Raw genomic sequence first — 18386 nt, 5'->3', positions numbered from 1 at the left:
TGCTGCCTGGTACAACACTGTATCTATTATTATGATCTGACATACATCCTAACATCTCCTTCAGGTGCTGGCACATCATTTACAATAATCTCAGGTAACTGATGTTGTGACACCTCTCCTGCATGTGTGCTAGGTTCCTGTTAAACGACCATGAAGTGAGCTACTAAAGGGAAACATCATCAGAAAAAAGCAAGACCAAATTCAGACCTTCTGTATGTGGGTGCAACGCCACAGACATGACGTGTTGCAGCTTGCAGGACAAGATGGAGATCTGACCTGCAGTGCTATCTGTTCTTTTCATATATAATTTTTACCAGCTAGAGGAAAACAAATTCTGTAATCTTGTTCCAATTAATGGAAATTATACTGGGTAGAATTGCTGTTGCCTAATTTATTCTCCCAACTCTTTGTTAGCTGCCATCAAGCAGTAGTGAAGGTAGGACATTGAAACAAGACTATAGTGAGAAACTTAGGGGTTCAGAAATGAAGCCAGAAAGTTACAAATTAAACTTTCACTTCAGACTAAACGGTATGTAACAGTTTTCCCTTAAAATTAAAACCAGGAAAAAATTATTTTATTCATTCACTTATTTGACCAACAGCTACAGGCTTTATTTCAGATATGAAAGGCCTAATCTAGTCTAAACCAGAAAAGGAATTTGGTTGATTTTTTTTTTTTTAAAAAAAAAGGTCTTGAAGTTGAAAGCTATATGAAAAACTCTAAGAACCAGCAGATCCAAGATAAATTCCGTCCTCTGCCTGAGAGCAATCCCCCAGCTCCAACCTCCACTTGGGTGTGTCCACTCCCACACTGTCCCCTTCCTATTGTCCCACTTCATACAACTAAGTAGACCAGTGAATCTCATTTTAAAAAGAAACAATTTTTTGGCATGCAAGCACTTTCTTCAAGACCTGAAGAAGGGCATGTGTGTCTGAAAACATCTGTGATTTTTTTCATCCTGACACCTGTGGGATATCCTTTTGGCAGCTGAGGGAGGAGGCAGATCCCCATGTCTGGCTGGCAGGGGCTTCTGCATGAGGGACATGGGAGTATCCCCAGCTCTGAATTCACTGCTGCTTGCTTTGCAGCTGTAAATCAATCCTCCTCTTCTCCCTTGAGGGAAAAAGGAATAGACTCCAGACCTAAGTAATTGGGCAGTGCAAGTTAAACTTGCCACGTTGCACAGGAATAGGAAAAGTACTGCTTTTTAGGAATTTTCTATTCATACAGAAAATCTAATTATATAATGACAACAACAATGATAATAATGACAAATACAATAGTAATAACAGTAACAGCAACAATAATCCCACATGACCCCTGGGGATAACTGCAACCTCTGAGGGCTGGTTACCTTGCAGAGAAAGTTGTGTTCACAGCTGCTGGTGAGGCTACTTAGGTATTAATTATACAAACTCACAAGCATGGTTAGACACTCAAGACAGCTTCTGAAAGCCCAGCTTGCCCCAGCTTCTCCCTGGATCCCTTTAGAAATAGTACTTGTGATTTTTTTTTTTTTTGGCAAAAAAGGCAACAGTGTGGAGCAGCATGTGGTCTGCAGGCAAGGTAAGGTAGTGGTGTGAAGGCCAAGGAAATGTGCTACCTGTCCAGCTTCATACGGGTGTCTTGGATACTAACAAGGGGTATGTAACAATCTTTGGATGGTGGCTTGGTAGGAGAAACTTCCAACTGGAAATTTGTTGTGGTTTTAGTATACAAAGTTTCAAATCAAAGTCTGTAAAATCCTCTTTGAACAGTTTCAGAAATTCTTCGTATTGATGAACCTATTATTTTTCAGGGCTCACAACTCAGCAGAATTAAGGCAGATTTTCCCAGTGACTGGTTACAAAATCTCCATCTCTGTCTAAAGTCAGCTTCTCTGTCAAATTGCATATCCCTTCTCCAAGGTCAAATATCTATCTCTCCATAAAGCAGTTGTAAATTTATTTCTAATTTAGTAAACTGAATTTTTTCCTTTAACAAATTCTCAGAAAACGGTGAAGAAAATTAGGTGACATATTAGAGAGACAACTGACTCCCAACAAAATTCTCCCATAGAAAGGCAGTCGATACAGGTCATTCCAGCATAGTTAAAACCAGGGCAAAATTCTAAGCAGTAAAGCTGGAGTTTTATAATGAGAAGTACTGTGGAAATTTTGCTGTAGGCAACCTTTTCAGATCTATCAATAGTACAGTTAAACACAAATTGACAGATGAAACTTTCAGGATGGCTTTATTAAGAAGTGAATTAGACTAAGTGAAGCCATATTGAAAAAGCTCTCCTTTAATGTGTTTTTCAAAACACCTGTATTTTTATTTACCATCCTCCAAATTCAACGTGTTACCACTTTTGTATACCTCAGAAAGCTTTAGACAGATTTATACCACATTGCATGTGAACTGTGAGGAAAGGTGCTATCAGTGATTATGGGCAAAATCCTGCCCATACATGTGTGCATGATTCCTGTTGGATTTAGTGAAGTTTCATGTGCATAAATGAGAGCAGGGTCTAGCCCTTAATCTGGTGACATTTTTTTCTGTACAGCACAGCAGGTTAATAATAAAATGGCATCTCTTCATTTCTGTATGTTTTTTGTTTTGTTTTTTTTTTGAAAGAAATAACTGCTATGTCTTTGGATCAGGTGTTAATTATTCCCAGTAAGGTTTGGTGGGTAACTAGTGATGCAGATATCAAACCACCCACTCTCTTTGTAGATGAAGGGAAAGTATCAGGAGGATTTCTGCTGAAGTATTCATCACATCTCAAGTCTCAAATTGTCCAAACCATTCAATTATAACACTTCACTCAATGCATGTCAGCATGTCTGGCACTGTGTTTCAAGAACGAGTTGAGCTGGATTTCTCAAAGAGGCAGACGTTGGCTTGTCCCCTTGAGGGACAACAGAAATAGAGTCTATTGGCTCAAAGTTGAGACTGGTTCCTGGATCAGCACACTGGAACTCTGGGAACTATTACAGCTTTCTAACTTTGTAGCCTCCAGACTCAGTTCACACATGCATATGTAAAAGGCTGAGATTTCCTGTGGTAGCAGCACAAGCATCCTATTTGCCACCAAATAAATAGGTAAAACACTGACCTGATGATGACATGATAAACAGGTCTGGGGATGATAAGTCCTATCAGTGCAGATCTAAGCCTATCCTCACCATCTCTTTAACAGTAAATGGAAGCAATGCCCAAAGAAGGAGAGGAAATCATTTGAGTCCTTCAAGGGTTATATGAGATTTTGTTGCTAACTGCAAGGATACAATGCATCATTGTCAGGAAGCAGTGACCCTGGATTATGGTCACTGATGGTAAAAAAGGCTTTCAGAGGGAGATGATGGACACCATGTCTATTATGTGATGGAAAAGAAAAAGGGTGGTCAGAGAACTTCTAAGTGAATGGGGACATCACTCCAGCAGATACCTCCTTAAGCTCTTTGTGTTTGCTTTCTGTGCTTGGCCTGGGCTGTACATGTTCCCAGAGCAATGAAAAGGCAGCTCACAGGGTTTTTCGTGTTAATGTTCAATTTGATGTATCAATATGGTTCTGCTTGCACAGGCTATAATGAGCTCAAGATCATAAAGCTCTTATCAGCAGCCCTGTTTAACTTTTAATATAGCCCAGATGATTCAGGCTCCTCTTTACTCTCACTTCAGTCAGTTTTGACCTGAAGCTGTGGAATGACATTGGTGAAAATTTGCAAGGTCAGTAAATATCATTCAGGAGAATATTTCCAACCCCATCAGCCAAATTTAGCCAATATCAGAGTCTGTCTGTGTGAGCTCCATCCATGGTGCAGTCACGTTTGTGTCATCTTCTCTATTTTTAGTAGCAATCCTAACTGCAAAATTATTTTGGCTATTAAAAATAAAAGGCAAAAAATTGTTTTCAGAAAGCCTTGTGTCTGTAGAAAAGTCAGGTAGTGTGCAAGGAGGTAATGCTAACATGGGATTGTTTCCTCTGGCAGCCTTACTAGCCTAGTCCATAAAAATGAAAGCTGGGGATTTCTGCAAAGTGCTCATCATGCACAGAGAGAGAGGGAGGTACCTACATGAATTCCAAAACAACAAAGCACATTTGCATCTGGCCTCTGGTGTGAGCAGAGGAGTTCAGATCTGCCTGGCCTGTCTGCAGACATGAGTCCTGAGTCGTTTAGGAGCATCTATCCCATTAAGACAAATTTCCACTCAATCAGCTCAACTGCCTTAAAACCTATTCACAGGCTGTGTGGAATCAGTTGCCCGCCTGACCTAGTTGTCAAAATGGTGTCTCACGCTAGGGCTGTGTTTGTTGCCACACATTTGTGCTCCTGGGGAATTCAGGATACCTGCTTCACAAGCATGACCAACTAAAACGGTATGTTTTTAATTAGGAGGAAAAAATAACAAGACAACAGACATCTGAGGGCAGTTTTGTTGAAAGCTAAATTGATGATGAAAAGCTTTCACTCTTTGAAACCATTCAATAGCCAGGTGTTTTCTAGTGGTTCTTCAGTGCATTTCACTGCTGCATGTCAGTATTACTTAGCACTATCACATTTACATCAAGTCAAATGCTGTAACGCAGAGAGTATCACCATAAGGAATGAAATGTGTCAGCCTGCATACAGGGATTCTTGGGAAATATGTGCCTTTCAACAATCCTGCGGCTTTTATACAAATTCTTCTCACATGTTTGCTACCCTAAAATTCACAGGTAATTACAATGGGATGAATAATCCACATTAATCAGGTAAGCAGGTATTTGAGATCCAGCACATCTCCTATCAGACAATGCACATGAAAATACAGTAATTGAAGCTGCTGAGAGAATTCCCCACTGACAATGTCTATGTAAATCCACTGTAAAGAATAATTCTACGATTATGTAAAATTTGAACAAGTCCTTTTATCTTTAAAAGAATGCTGCACCTTATTTCACTTAGCACACCAATCTGGAGGCCCACAGAGTAAGAAGCGAATTGTCACAGGGTCCAATCCTATGGGATTCACAGAGCCAAAGCCATTGCTGGGGTAATGTCGGTGACTACTCTTTAGTCCGGTTGTCATCTTCCTGCAGAAAACTCCTCTGAATTAATGTAGCATATCCATACTGGGCTTCACAGCACCCTAAAGCTCTTTGTCTCCCTCTACCCCTCTGCCACCCCACATCTCAGGATTTCTTCTTGTATTCTTTTTTTTTATAGCCTTATTGCAGCAACTTTCTGTGTGTATTTTGGTTATTTTTTTTGTGGTCAGATGCTCACATTGTCTCAACCTGGCTCAAGTCTCAGATGACATGGAAGGGTCAATATAATGTAACCCTATTCTAGTATACAGCCTAGCCTTAGCAGAGTCCCCCTGACATGGGAAAGTGCCAGCAGGGGTTTATATACCCCTTGAAATGGGACAACAAAGGCAGCAGGTCAGTCAGGATCTTTCTAAGCTTCACAGAGAAAAATGCCACAGACAGGGCACTTAAAGGGACATTTCTGCTGATTAGAGTACTCAGCCTTGAAACTCATAGCTGACCTTTTGTAGAGTTTGAGGCCCTCCTTACTGGAAGGGGAGGTCAACATTCTGAGCCCTTAGTCTACTTGTACAGGAGGGGAGAAGTGAAAAGGGTTTCCTCTCATTTTCTAAAGGTATGTGCACCTCTGCTTTTCATCTCTCAGGCAAATGCTGCTGTTTCTTCATGCTGTGCTTTGGGAGCTTGTGTTGAACATCTGGTGGGCCACACAGAGGGGTTGTGAGAGGCAAATAGTTATTTGGTTCTCTGTACTTCACGGTATGATCTGCCCTGGTAGTGGAATTTGGATTTTCATCCTGTTTGAATAAATATTCATGTAACCCTTTGGCAAATTCTGCCCTCTTGTTCTTGTTCTGTGTGCAGTAACCACAGGCCTGGATGTGACTTGTGATGAGGGTCACTAGCTGTGATTCATTCTTGACATGGGAGGACCTTGTAGGATTCTGCCATGGTCAAAAGGAAATGTGAGGTTATAAACATTGCATACAAGAGATGCAGTATCACTTATAAAGTTTTCTGTCTAAAGCATTTTCCCAGAAGCAGTGTGCCACACAGGAACAAGGGAGTGGGATGCACTGGAGTGATATGTCAAGTCCAAAAATTCTCTTTCTTTGCCTGGCAGCCAGATTGTTCAATTCAGAGGATCACAGGATTGGTTGAAGGTACCACAGTGCCAAGGGGTCCAAACACCCTGAAAAAGCAGGGTCCTCCTGGAACACATCACACAAGATCAGTTTGTATCACTAAGACCAGTCAAGTCTCCTGCCACTACTTCTGCAAGTCCTGAGCAAGGAGACAGGGAAGAAGAATGGCATCACTTCTCTCATGGCATGAGTTTTCCAAGCGAGCCGTCTGTAGGAGGAGCACAATCCCTCATCTTTGAAAGTGGGGCAGCATCTGATCCCTCAGGAGACTGGGACAAACAAAGTGAATATAAAGCTAATAAACAAATCACAACGTTGTTGAAAGGCACATGAACAGTTCCCAGACAGATTCTCACTCATCACACCAAAGTTGCCTTTTTAATATGTGACCTTGCTATAACAGTGTGTATCTGCTAGCTGCTGTTCCAGGAACCTGATGATCATCCCATATACCCTGGGTATACTATGTGTGGTATTCCATGTAGTCTTTACTGGACTAGATCTTAATACCAGCACCCTCTTGCACAAAAAAATCATCTAAATCATCTCTCCTTTACACATGTTTTCAACTTAACCATCCTGGCTACAAGTTATGATTAAAAAAAAAAAAAAAAAAAAGGACAGAGAGAAACTGTGGTGCTGTGGTAATAGTTGAAGTTTCTTTGGTAATTGGGGGAACTGTTCTGGATGTACAGTGACAAGACTAAGACAAGTATCTCAACAAAGAGCACGTCTGTGAAGAAGAGAAAACTCATCAAGAGAAGACACCAGGGTAGACATATTTCTTTCAGAACAATACCAGGCATAAACCTAAAGGATTAAAAGACACGAGCCAAAGTGACATAATCTGGCCAGAGACATGGGAACTGGAATCAGTGGCTTTATTCAGATACATAAGAGCACAGTTAGGGCCCAAATTTTCACGCTGATACTCTGTATGCTGCAGCTCATTGCTAGCTGAAGTACAAAACCAAAAGAAGCCCTGAAAAAAGCTGGGGTTTGTAACAGAGCTGTCTCACTACCTTTCACCAGGGACTGGCTGCTGGGATGTTCTATAACAGCAGCAGCATTGGCGACTTCTCCAGCTTCACGTCTTTGGACTAAGGATGCATAATGACATATGACTGCAGCAAGGCTTGAATGATGCAAGGGATGCGATAACCCACTGCCCACTGCCTCTGCTATCCAGGCGATGCAGGCTGTGCCGCGTGCACACTGCAATGCCATCCCTGAGCTCTCACAAACAATAATCAAGTCTCTTACAGCCAGAAAAGCTTGCCAAGGCCAGCAGTGACAAAATCATAGCAACACAAAATAGATTAAGCATATTTTTTATCCCATTTTTGAAAATTTTCCTTTCCCCATTTCTGACTCATCTGCAGCCTGAGTCTTTTCATCTTCCAACCAGCTACAGACATCCTCTGGGAAAGGGAATAGTTCTATACACACAGCTCCTGCTTCTCTCTCCCCTGCAACAAATAAATACCCTCAAGCCCTACAATTTACTTCAGTCACCAAGCACAGTTTAAAATTTAACCTGGTAATGTATTTTTAAAGGTATTCTTATGTAAAGTTTGTGCATGTGTGTACATGCATGTTTGTGTGCCTGCAAGTATTTCTGCCTGCTGTCCCAGAAAAAGCCATCTCCATGTAATTTGGTTAGCAGCTTCCCTGAAATGACTGTAATTCCCCTGAAGTGTTCAGGCATCATAAAATCCTCATACCACAGATGGACTGATTTTGGAGGCAAGAGGAGATCTCTGGGTGTGTGAAACTCTTTCTGGGCCTAAGTCAAAATGAGTAGGTTTATCAGCAACATTGGATTATTTAAAAAATTGTAATGACAGCCAGGTATCTCTTTATATTGCTTTCTCTTACCAGATGTTGCAGAGTGAAAGCACTCCTAGCTTTGTTCCATGTTTTCTAGCCTACTTTTTGACGCTAATTTCCACTTATCATTCTCCTTCTCTGTCACTGAATTCTTCTGCAGTCCTTTCACAGGGACTCATCCATGAGGATACTTACTTGCATCTTTACTGCTTCTAAATTTCAGCTTTCCCTTTTACTCTGCTCTATTTCCATATGTCATTTTCCTTTTCTGCCTGTCTGGGAGTTGCTGTACCTAACTCTGTAAAGCATTATCTCTCCATCTCTCTAAAGTGTTTTGTGGTACTTTGTGTGAAGGATGGCATATAAAAATAAATTGTATTGCACTGTATTTTTGGACTGGCATCTAATCTTTACCGAGCTCATTCAGCCTATTTCTGAAAAACATTGGATCTTAAAGACTCTTCTGATCCAATGAATCTTGATGACTTTTCTGATCCTAGAAAAAGACTCCCTAATTTTCAAGTCATCTCCTGACACTAACACAGAGATAGAAGTCAGGAGAGTAGCCTGAAAAATAGGGATTGGCAGAAAAGTATTCCTGGAACTCTTCCTTGTCTGTTGTGTGTCTTAACCTCACCTCTGGCCTCCACCCCACATTTTACTTGCAGATGTCCACCATTATGAGTGCTGAGGTGGGGAGAGCGGGAAGCAGGCTGATGGTGTATGGCACTCGCAGTGAAACAATCCAACAGCTTGCTTATGCATCTATTTGGCTTAGGATGGGAAATTAGAACAGCTTTAATCTGCTAGCAGCATCAAGCAGGGAAGCACTCCCTGGAGTGAAAGCGTTAGGAGTATCACAGCAGGGGCTGATGAGAGACAGCCTGCCGTGGTGTCACAGCAAGGCAGTTGTACTCAACGCACAAAAATCTGGGGTGCTAAGAAGATCCCAGGTACCTGGCTGGGGAATTGTAGGGGGAGAGAGAATAAGCCTTTGTACTGGGGTCTTCTGCAATAGGAAAATGCTTTCAAAGACATGCTCCCACATTACTGTCTTTGCTCTTCCTCTCCTTTTAACCCGTCACATTGTGCCAATCTATCACACACATCAAGTATTTGGTCCCTGCCTTATCAACTACAATACACGTGTGCCATCCTAGTCTGTCTTGAGAGCCCATTTCACTCAGAGAGCTTCAGCATAGATAAAGCCATGTCTATATGTGAAGTTGTCAGGATTTGGCCTCAGACTGGAAAACACAGGAGCAACAGCCACACCTTTGCATTTGTTGTGCAAAGCCCAGATATGTTTGCTTTCTATTCAATAATCCTATTCATAAAAATTAAAGGGCAAGACCTGAGTTACTAAGGAAAATAGTAGGGTGTAGGGGTCCTCCTTGCTCGCACTGAGACTCATGGAACTTTGCAGGACTGTTCAAATGCCTGGAAAATTGAGGGAAATCTTTAGCTTGTACTTACTTACTTTACTTACTGTAAAAGCATCCAATTTGAGGAATACAGTGTCCTGGAAAATTGTCCTGCAGAATCTGTTTGTTGCATTAGTTCTTTGTCACAGACAGTGCCCCTGGAAAGTAACTCTTCCCTCACTTGCAAATGTGCTTTACTTCAGCTTGACTGTACTCTGGCTACACATGGGAATGTAAAGGCAGATGTTACACATACATTTACAAGCTGAGAGCTGAGACCTGTGAAGACAGCAAGACATATTAAGGTCTTCTTACCAAAACAAGGAACACTGAATTTTGCAGTATAAGTTATGCACTAGCTGAAAACTGAAACTAAGACCCAGTGGCAAGAAATGCCTATTTTTGTGGGATTTTTTTTTACATGTGTATTATATTTTTAATGTATTAGGACAAACCAACATATGTACAGTAGTAGCCAGAGTTGATTATTATACACCTTATGTATGTTTCTGGAAACAGAATATATTATTTACTCTGTCTTGTGTTCATAGATGGCATTCTCCAGCCTACTTAAAGCCTCTCTTCCCTGTTGGAAATACTGGGATGTTACCAACGGTCAGAGTCCTGCCATTCTTCATTGCATTCTTGATGTGGAAAGCAGCTAGGACTTCAATTAGTAAGCACAAATGCTTTCTAATTATTCTGTGTTCCTGTGGACATCAGACCTGGAAACCAGCTATCAGACAGTTTGTAGCAAAACCCCATTACCTTGTCCAACCTCACACAGGGCTTATATGTCCCACTTCTTGGAATTTGTGCAAAATTATACTCATATTTCTTGGTCTCTTTTCTTCTCATTTCATAGCTGCTGACAGCTGTTTCCTCCTCAGCTAGTTATTTGGAACTGAATCTGAAAGTGAAACTACCTGCTTCTAAAGCCTCCCCCTACATAATGCACCCGCAAGGTCTCCGATGACAAATAGTGATTCACTGTTCTTGTGACTCTCTGAGGATGATGTGGAAGGTGGGAAGTTTTCTGTTCATATTCTGAAAGCATCAGGTGCTTTCTGATATCTGTATGGGCCAGCAACCATCAAACTAATGTGTAGTGAAGAGTGTGTGTACATGGCTAAGAGGGGAATGCAGGGTATGCCCCTTTCATCAAAGAAGGTCTAGCTGCTTGAAAGGGTTAGAAAAAGCTGCCAGAGAATGATAGCTATGGAGACTTTATTCTTGTTCCTTAGCAGAAAAAACAGGGATTGGCGAGGTTTAGCATAAACATCTGCAAAGTTATTTTAGTATACTGTACTGCCAAACTGTCAATAGAAATAGAAGAGCATCTCTTGTATAAAATAGACTTAATGCATAAACTGTATGGTGTGGAGGCAAGTTCAGCAAGCTCAGAAATGGTTACATGCACTAGAGAGTGGACAGCTTTCTCTTTAGAGCTGTGGCCACTGCTGCATGCAAGAGCATGATGGAGTGGGTGTTTTCCAAATGACTGGAGCACTCTTGAAAATGAAAACTCAGACAGTTCTCCTTCAAGCAGCTTGTACGGATTAGTTCTAGGAAAAAGCAGATAGCTCAGACTGGCCTGCTCCTAATGACTGGATGGGTGATATAAGGAGAAATTAAGAAAAGGCTAGCATTTAGCAGTGTTATCCCAGTCCCAAGTGCTCATAAATATATTTGGAAATGTACTTCATCTTTCAGAGATACTGACATCATGCTTTCAGTGAAATCTCTGAAACTCCATCCCAGACACCAAAATAATGTCACTTAGAAAAGATATGTTTTTAAATATTTCAACAGCTCATATGCAGTATTTCTAAAGATTAATGACACAGAAGACATAGTTCATTCTCCTTCCCTGTAAAGGAGTGAGTAAATAATACTCATCATTATCACACAATACAAAATAAACTAGAAGTGCAGAACATCATAGCTGCTTAATATTTTTGTTTTCAGACTGGTTTTAGTGGGATGAACCTAAAACTGAAGAACTCTTGCTTTGATAGTTTTCCAGTTTCCAAAAAGACAGTGGTAACTACCTTTACATCATTTCCAAGAGTATGTGAGTCCTGTCAGTGGAGTTCACAGGATCAAAGAATAGTTAGGGTTGAAAGTCACTTCTGAACATTACGTAGTTCAATCCCCTACAACCTACATCATAACAATATTAAACAAATATGCAATGAATACCATCAGGAAAACACTGTGTTTTTTGGAATTTAAACTGATATTATGACCTTACCTACTGAGAAATTTTATAGCAATAGTAAACTTCTGTTTTAATAATGTTTATACAACCTTCTCCCTTCTATCAATTAATTTTGCCAGTCTAAATTCTAATGAGATCTAACTCTGACCAGGTTTTCCTATGCAACCTTCTAACTCTCTTCCTAAAAGTTCTTGCACTCCTGAAAGATCAAAACAAAGTAATTTGGATCATAATTTATGTGTTTATAATACCCATGAACCATATTTCTCCTTTTGTTTGAAATATCTTACCAATCTTATGAATTTTTTATGTTATCTTTTATTGTACTGCATTTACATGCTTATAAGTTTCAGATTTTAAATTAATAAAGGTCATAAAAACACACCACCAAGTAATATATCAAAAAGTAGTTAATACTTTTTGTAACTTAAATCTTGTGAAATCAACTAAGCTCAGCTCTTCAAATATATTCTCTACCTATTATTTAGTGATGTTAGTAGGAAGACTTATATCCACCTTCAGCATCCAATCCAAATGCTCTGAAGTTAGAAAGACCCCATGTTGATGCCAGTGAGCTGTGGTTCAGCCTGTCATTGCTGGAGAGTAATAAATCCACCTGAGCAGATGTGTCTGAATCAGGAGACCAAGCATCTATAAGGACCTCTCCATCTGGTTCTCCACAGTAGACATTCCTTCATCTTGTCTCTTTTTCACAAGGAACATCAGTTGTATCCATGGTTGTCACTTTGTACTTTGTTTTATGATCCCTTTGTAGAGTGGCTCATATGCTAAAGCCAGACTGAAAGTAACCACGTGTGTTTGACTTCACTCAGCAGTGAGAGAGTGTGAATCCTCAACCAGGCATCACCTTCAAAACTACTATTGAGTAATTAATCTATAATAGTGCAACTGGCAAGCAAACAGCTTTAATAAAGGAACTTGCAGCTACATGTCTAGAAGACAGTGAAAGATTTGTTATTTTACTCATTGCTGAAAGCAAATAATCTTTGACTCAACGATAAGCTACTTAGTGGGAATAGAAGATGCTTTAGAACTGAAAGAAGCCTTCTTATAATTTTCATCCAGTCAACAGACCAAACTTACATCAGAAAATAGTTAAAGAAATACAAAAGACTGCAGCCTATTTAGTTGAGAATGGACAGGTGCTGTATAATTTATTATCAGCTAAGGTACTGTTACCTGTTGAGTTACTGTATTTGTTATTATTTACTTTATGCTTTGAAAGAAGTAAACTCTAAAAGTTGAGTGGAAGCTGACCTTTTGAACTCTTTTTACTCACAATAAACAATTTTCCCAGTTTCTGTATGTGTCTGTTGTCTCACTGAGCCTTTCTTCTGTCTCTAAGGCCTGACTATGGCACAGAAAGCATTGTCTTGCCTGTTGGATTAAATGAATGCAAAACGACTGCATATAAAATGCTTATATCACCCAAGAGGACTTACCCCTGATAGTGTTCAGGCTGCCCAGTGTATGTAGCAGCCCACAACTGGGTGCTCCTCCTGGCTAAGCCATTCCTCTGAATTTATGGAGTGTCCCTGGAGTTCAGCTTGCGACAATATGACAAGGAAAATGTAAATGTACATAATTAACATAAACATTCTTTTATTTCTCAGCAGCAGGCTCCTTGTCAGTCTTTGCATCCTGGTCTCAGGACAAGAAGTAATGGTGGAGATGCAGTGTGTCAACTACCCAAAGCTCTGAAAATACTCTCCGCACAACCCATGTCCTTATAAGAGACAGAAATCACTATGGTTTGTGTGCATCCGCACACAGAGTGGGGCTTGGGGCATTTAATTTGGTTATAGACACAACATTTACACTGGGCATCACTGAAATAAAGTGGGTGTCAGTCCTAGTGAATCTGACTGTAGAAGGCTGAATAACAAGTTATCTGGACCACAGTTAATCAGTACCTGAGGTAGTAAACATTCCTAGCATTTACTTTAGTTACTCTTATATTGCTTTACTTGTAATTTTGCCTTTGTGACCCTTAAATTTGTGGAATCATTGCATCATTTTTTCCCCACTTAGCTCATATGTTGAGTAGGGCCGTACACTACTGCCCTTTTTTATAAGATTTTCTCATTTTATCAGCTATGAAATAGGGAAATGGTGAATCTGCTAGGCCTTGCCAGCAGTCATTTAAGATCCTGTGGCTTCCATGTTAATTTGACACCAGCACAGTTGAAACTGTCATGAAAGTAGAGCTGACTTGCATACAAAATATATTCTCTAGTGATCAACCAGCTGAACGTTCAAAGTGGGTCTGCTGAATCTGAGACATTCAGGAAGGAAGAAGCACAGAAGCAAAGAGAAAAACATAGTTCTTATTCAGTTTTGTTCACCTAGGTTTTCCCTGTGCAAACTACATGTTTTGTCTTTACATCTCAGGGTAGGCAGAAAGTTTATTTTGATGATGACAACCTTGTTGCATATACTGGTTAGTACAGATAGGACAATTATCACTAAGAAAACCTGGCTAGTGTTAACAGTCCCAAGCAAGTTTCAATTTACATAAACTGGTGACCTCCAAAAAGTGCCTTCCATCACTACCATTGATGTAAAGTCCTGTAAAGCTTGAAGTTCAAGGACTTTTTTCATTCTCTTTGTGTGACTTGTGACACTGCAGAACAGAAACAGGAATCTGGCTATCATCTGGATTTCATTTCACAATCTATATATCCCAGAACAAATTGTCACAACCAAGAAATCCATTACAAATTCATGGCCTGTAGAGCTTCACTGTTGAACTGACAACATTTATCATGAGCTCTTTGCAAAATCATATGAGATTTCATAACAGGTGTCCACTTCGCTCAGGTCATCACCACTGTGGCCTGTGTCAAAATCCATTATACAATAGCTGAAAGCTATACATACGTGTTGCCAGCTACCTCCTTTTGCAATGTGTGGTGGAATGCAGTGAGAGATGTGCAGGAGACACAAAGTTTAGATCTGAACTTTCCTTTGCGTCTGAATTTCATCCTCAAAGGTGAAAATGAGATGGCAGCACTGAATGCAGAGTTCTATTTTCAGTCAGCCTTCTGTTGTGATGCAAAGAGATTAAAAAAAAAAAGTACCATTAAAAAAAAATTACCATGAGCATAGAGTTTAAATAAAAATCCAACACATTATATTATTCTTTAGTTGCCACTTTTAAGCAAAACATAACCATATAATATTCTACTTATTCTTCCTGAATTTTGTTCCAGTCTTGTCAGACTGGGCCGACTTGATATGTAATGAGTCTCTTATCTGACATTTCCTATTGTCCCTAGTGGTTGTAAAATCATTACTCCTGAGAAAACAAAGTTTACATGTTGATAAGTGGTGAAGGGAGGAATAAGGCTGTGATGAGAAACTGCAGCTACTCTTCTCACTTCTCTCTCATGCTCTGTCTCCAACAGGAATAATTCACATTCTTGCAATTTAGAGAAAAGTTTCCAAGTCCTCTGTTTGGGAACATATTTCAGTTTCTCCTGGGAGGTGAAAGCAGTTTGCTGTGAAATGCTTCAGACTCTCACAGTGACTGATTTTCTACTTCCTTCTCTTGGGGTAGAATCAATGATGGTGGGGTAAGTTCCAAAAAATTTATTGGAATAGGAAAAAAAAAAAAAAGACAAAAATACTTGAACCCATTTAATAGCTGTGATATCATTTTACTGGCTTCCCGTGTCTGCAGGGCATATGTCAGTGGTTGATTTTGTGCTTGGAGCACCAAAGGAATGGTCTTTAAAGGCTTTTTCCATCCCAGTATCAAAAAGAGCACCCCAGAGACAGCTGTCCCTGATGTGATTAACCACTGAAATGGTACTTGCAAACAGGGTGATGAAAACCTCCGAAGTCTGCAATAAAGTGATGAGGTTCAAAGTCACCTTGAGACAGGGAAAAAAATGATTCCTAGAATTGGGAGAAAATATGTGCATTATTTATATGAAATATAAGACAATAATATATTAAAAGTAATACTGGAAAGCATCTTTATTACATTGAGCAGCTTTTTAAAAAATGGATGATTTAAAATGATTTAGCTTAAAATGGGCATATAAACAGTGCTTAGGTTCTGAAGAAAGGAACATCAATTAATTTTTTTTCAGGTTCTTAATGCACACATGTATTTACATTGCATTACCTATGCAAGGAAATCATTTGCCAAATTAGCAAACCTTGCTCTGTCAAATCCAGTTTTCACATCTTAACTTGCAGTGATGGTCTTTCCCAGTTGGACCCACATCATCTCCTATTATCACAGACATCAAGGAAATATGTTTTGGAGTATACCATGGCATTCAAAAAGCTTTGGCTTTCTCAGACCAGTAAAATTCCCAAGTGAAATTTTCACCAACCGCCCAGATTGCAAAAAGGGCTCTACACCTTTGAGACCTTCAGATGGATTTAATTGTTATGCTGTCATACAGAAGAGGAGGGACCCCCATCAAAATTTAGAGGGAAAAAAAAATCTCTGACAAAGGGTGAAGTTTAAGGAAAAGTCAATTTTGGTGATTCACAGTGTAAATATCTGAGTACCACTAAAAATGTACCTATCCATTTTTTCCATGATATAAAAGGCAGGCAACGAGCAGTTTCCGTTATTCTGCCTCAGGGATCTTGCAAAGAAAAAGCTTTCTTTCTTAAAAACATGTCTCAGTTTGAATATTATTTTGGAAAACAAATACTATCAACACTATCGGCACCTTCCCTACACAGCTTAATGGATCTTCTGTCAGTGAACTTAACATTTAACCAACTTGTTTTGGAAACTCCTTATCCCCCCCACAAAGAAACCAAGCTAACCATGTTCTTCCCCAAGAAGAACACTGTTTTGCAGAAATTAAGCCAATCTGCTTCTCCCTGTCCTTGTTGCTTCCTTTGGCTGTAGCATGAGAAAGTATCTAGAATCTCTGCTGCCCCACTGCCCTGCGGACCAAAGCCCTTCAGAAGAGCTTGGGCAGTGACCCATGGACCATTCTCCAGCTGGCAGCAGCTCCGTGACACCGTGCCATTCCTCCTATCCCAGACAGAAAAAAAATTGTTTTCCATACCTCAAGCAGGCGGAGGGAGTCAGTTTGAATAGCTGTAGTTCCTCAGCGTAGGTGAGAAAAAAAGGAAGAAAAGAAGCAAAAATAGCACCTTCTCTGAGAGCGTGCAGGGCTTGACTCTTCCACAACGCGCTCTATCAACCCTGCTCCACAAAATGGCAGCTGGCTGGCAGGCAGCAGCCTCCAAGAAAGATGAGGTGGTACTCCCTGGAAAATTAAATAACTGGTATGGAGCTGCAAATCCTGCAGTGCTGGCTCCCAAAATGTTGGCTCAGTGTGGGGTGAGGTGTGCACGGAGTGTTGTCATGCAGGGCTGGATAGCCTCAGGGACATTTGCACGGTAAAGGAAGGAGATGTGAAGCTGGGATAGGATCATGTAGGTTCTGCTCTCAAGTCTTGCAGCCTGGTGCTTTTAGAGCAGTACATTTTCTCTGCTCCAGCTCCTGAACAAAGCAAATTAATGAAGTGCCATTAGTTGACTACTTAATGTTTCAAGCATTTTCCCACCTTACATCTAAATTTTTAAAGCAAAACTCTGACACAACCAAAAACAAACTAAACTTTTACCCAGTTTTTGAGCAAGTGAAAAGTGCAAAGGGTGAGGGGGAGAAAAGCAAAAACATTTTCAGTTCTGTTTGTGTTTTAATTAAATGTAATGGGTCTGTTTCCAAGATTTACGCCAATCTCTTTTCAAAGTGGAAAATGGCGCAAATTTCACAAATTCTCTCTTAAAATGACCCTGAAATTAATAAGCCTGTGATGTTGATGAAGTGTTACAGATTTTTATTAGGCAGGATCTGAACAGCTTTTATTTCATGCTCCTATGTCTTCATACCTGTGTTGGGTGCAGCTCTCAATGTGAAACTCTGAACTCAGTAATTATAGCTAAAAATTGTGACAGAAGGTTTTAAATTTCAGAGCAAAAAAGAAGCAGAGAAATATACCACAGCCATATGAAAGAAACAGTCTTTTTGGTTTTGCTTGAGAAATCCCAATGAAAAGATGAAATTGAACTTGGGTTAAAAAAAATAAAAAAAAGTAGGAGCAGAATTTGGCCGTGGTTCTTGGAAAATCTGCCCTTAATTTAGCCGAGAATAAGGATACCTCCTTTTTAAATGAATGGGGCATGGCAAATTCGCTAGTGTGAGAAGAAGCTTGTATAACATTTTAGCTACTGGGCAATATATTCTCTGCTAAAAAAAATCTTACAGTGCCTCCTTAAGTACAAACAGAGGTAGCCAGTAGACAGTGTACCACATGTGTAACTCTGGGCACTGAGAACTTTGTGAGTCTGCCAAAAACTCATCTCATTAGTGCACTTTGCAGCTGTAGAACAACCGTTTGGCTGAAATGATGTAGACTGAATATAAAACCATGTCCTGGAGGTGAAAGGCCCAGTGGAGGGAGTATGCTGGAACTCCATGCACCAGAATGATGTTCTAGGAATTCCCTGGTCAGGGTGCAAAAATTCATCTGCACATCTTGATATCTAGCTTTGACAGGAAAAGGTATATTCTCTGCAACAAGATCTTTCATTGCAGCTAGCTCAGTCCTGGAGCTGTGAGGCTGGAGCAGTACATCTTTTATACATAGCACTCACAGACCTGATATACTTGCATCAAGAAGGAAATTAAGACAGCTGCCTGTCCCGTAGGAGCACAAATTAAATGCTGAAGCCCAATACATTTATG

Source organism: Poecile atricapillus, chromosome 2 (genome assembly GCF_030490865.1).
Source record: "Poecile atricapillus isolate bPoeAtr1 chromosome 2, bPoeAtr1.hap1, whole genome shotgun sequence".
Taxonomy (NCBI): Eukaryota; Metazoa; Chordata; class Aves; order Passeriformes; family Paridae; genus Poecile; species Poecile atricapillus.
Note: the sequence above shows the minus strand (reverse complement) of the source record.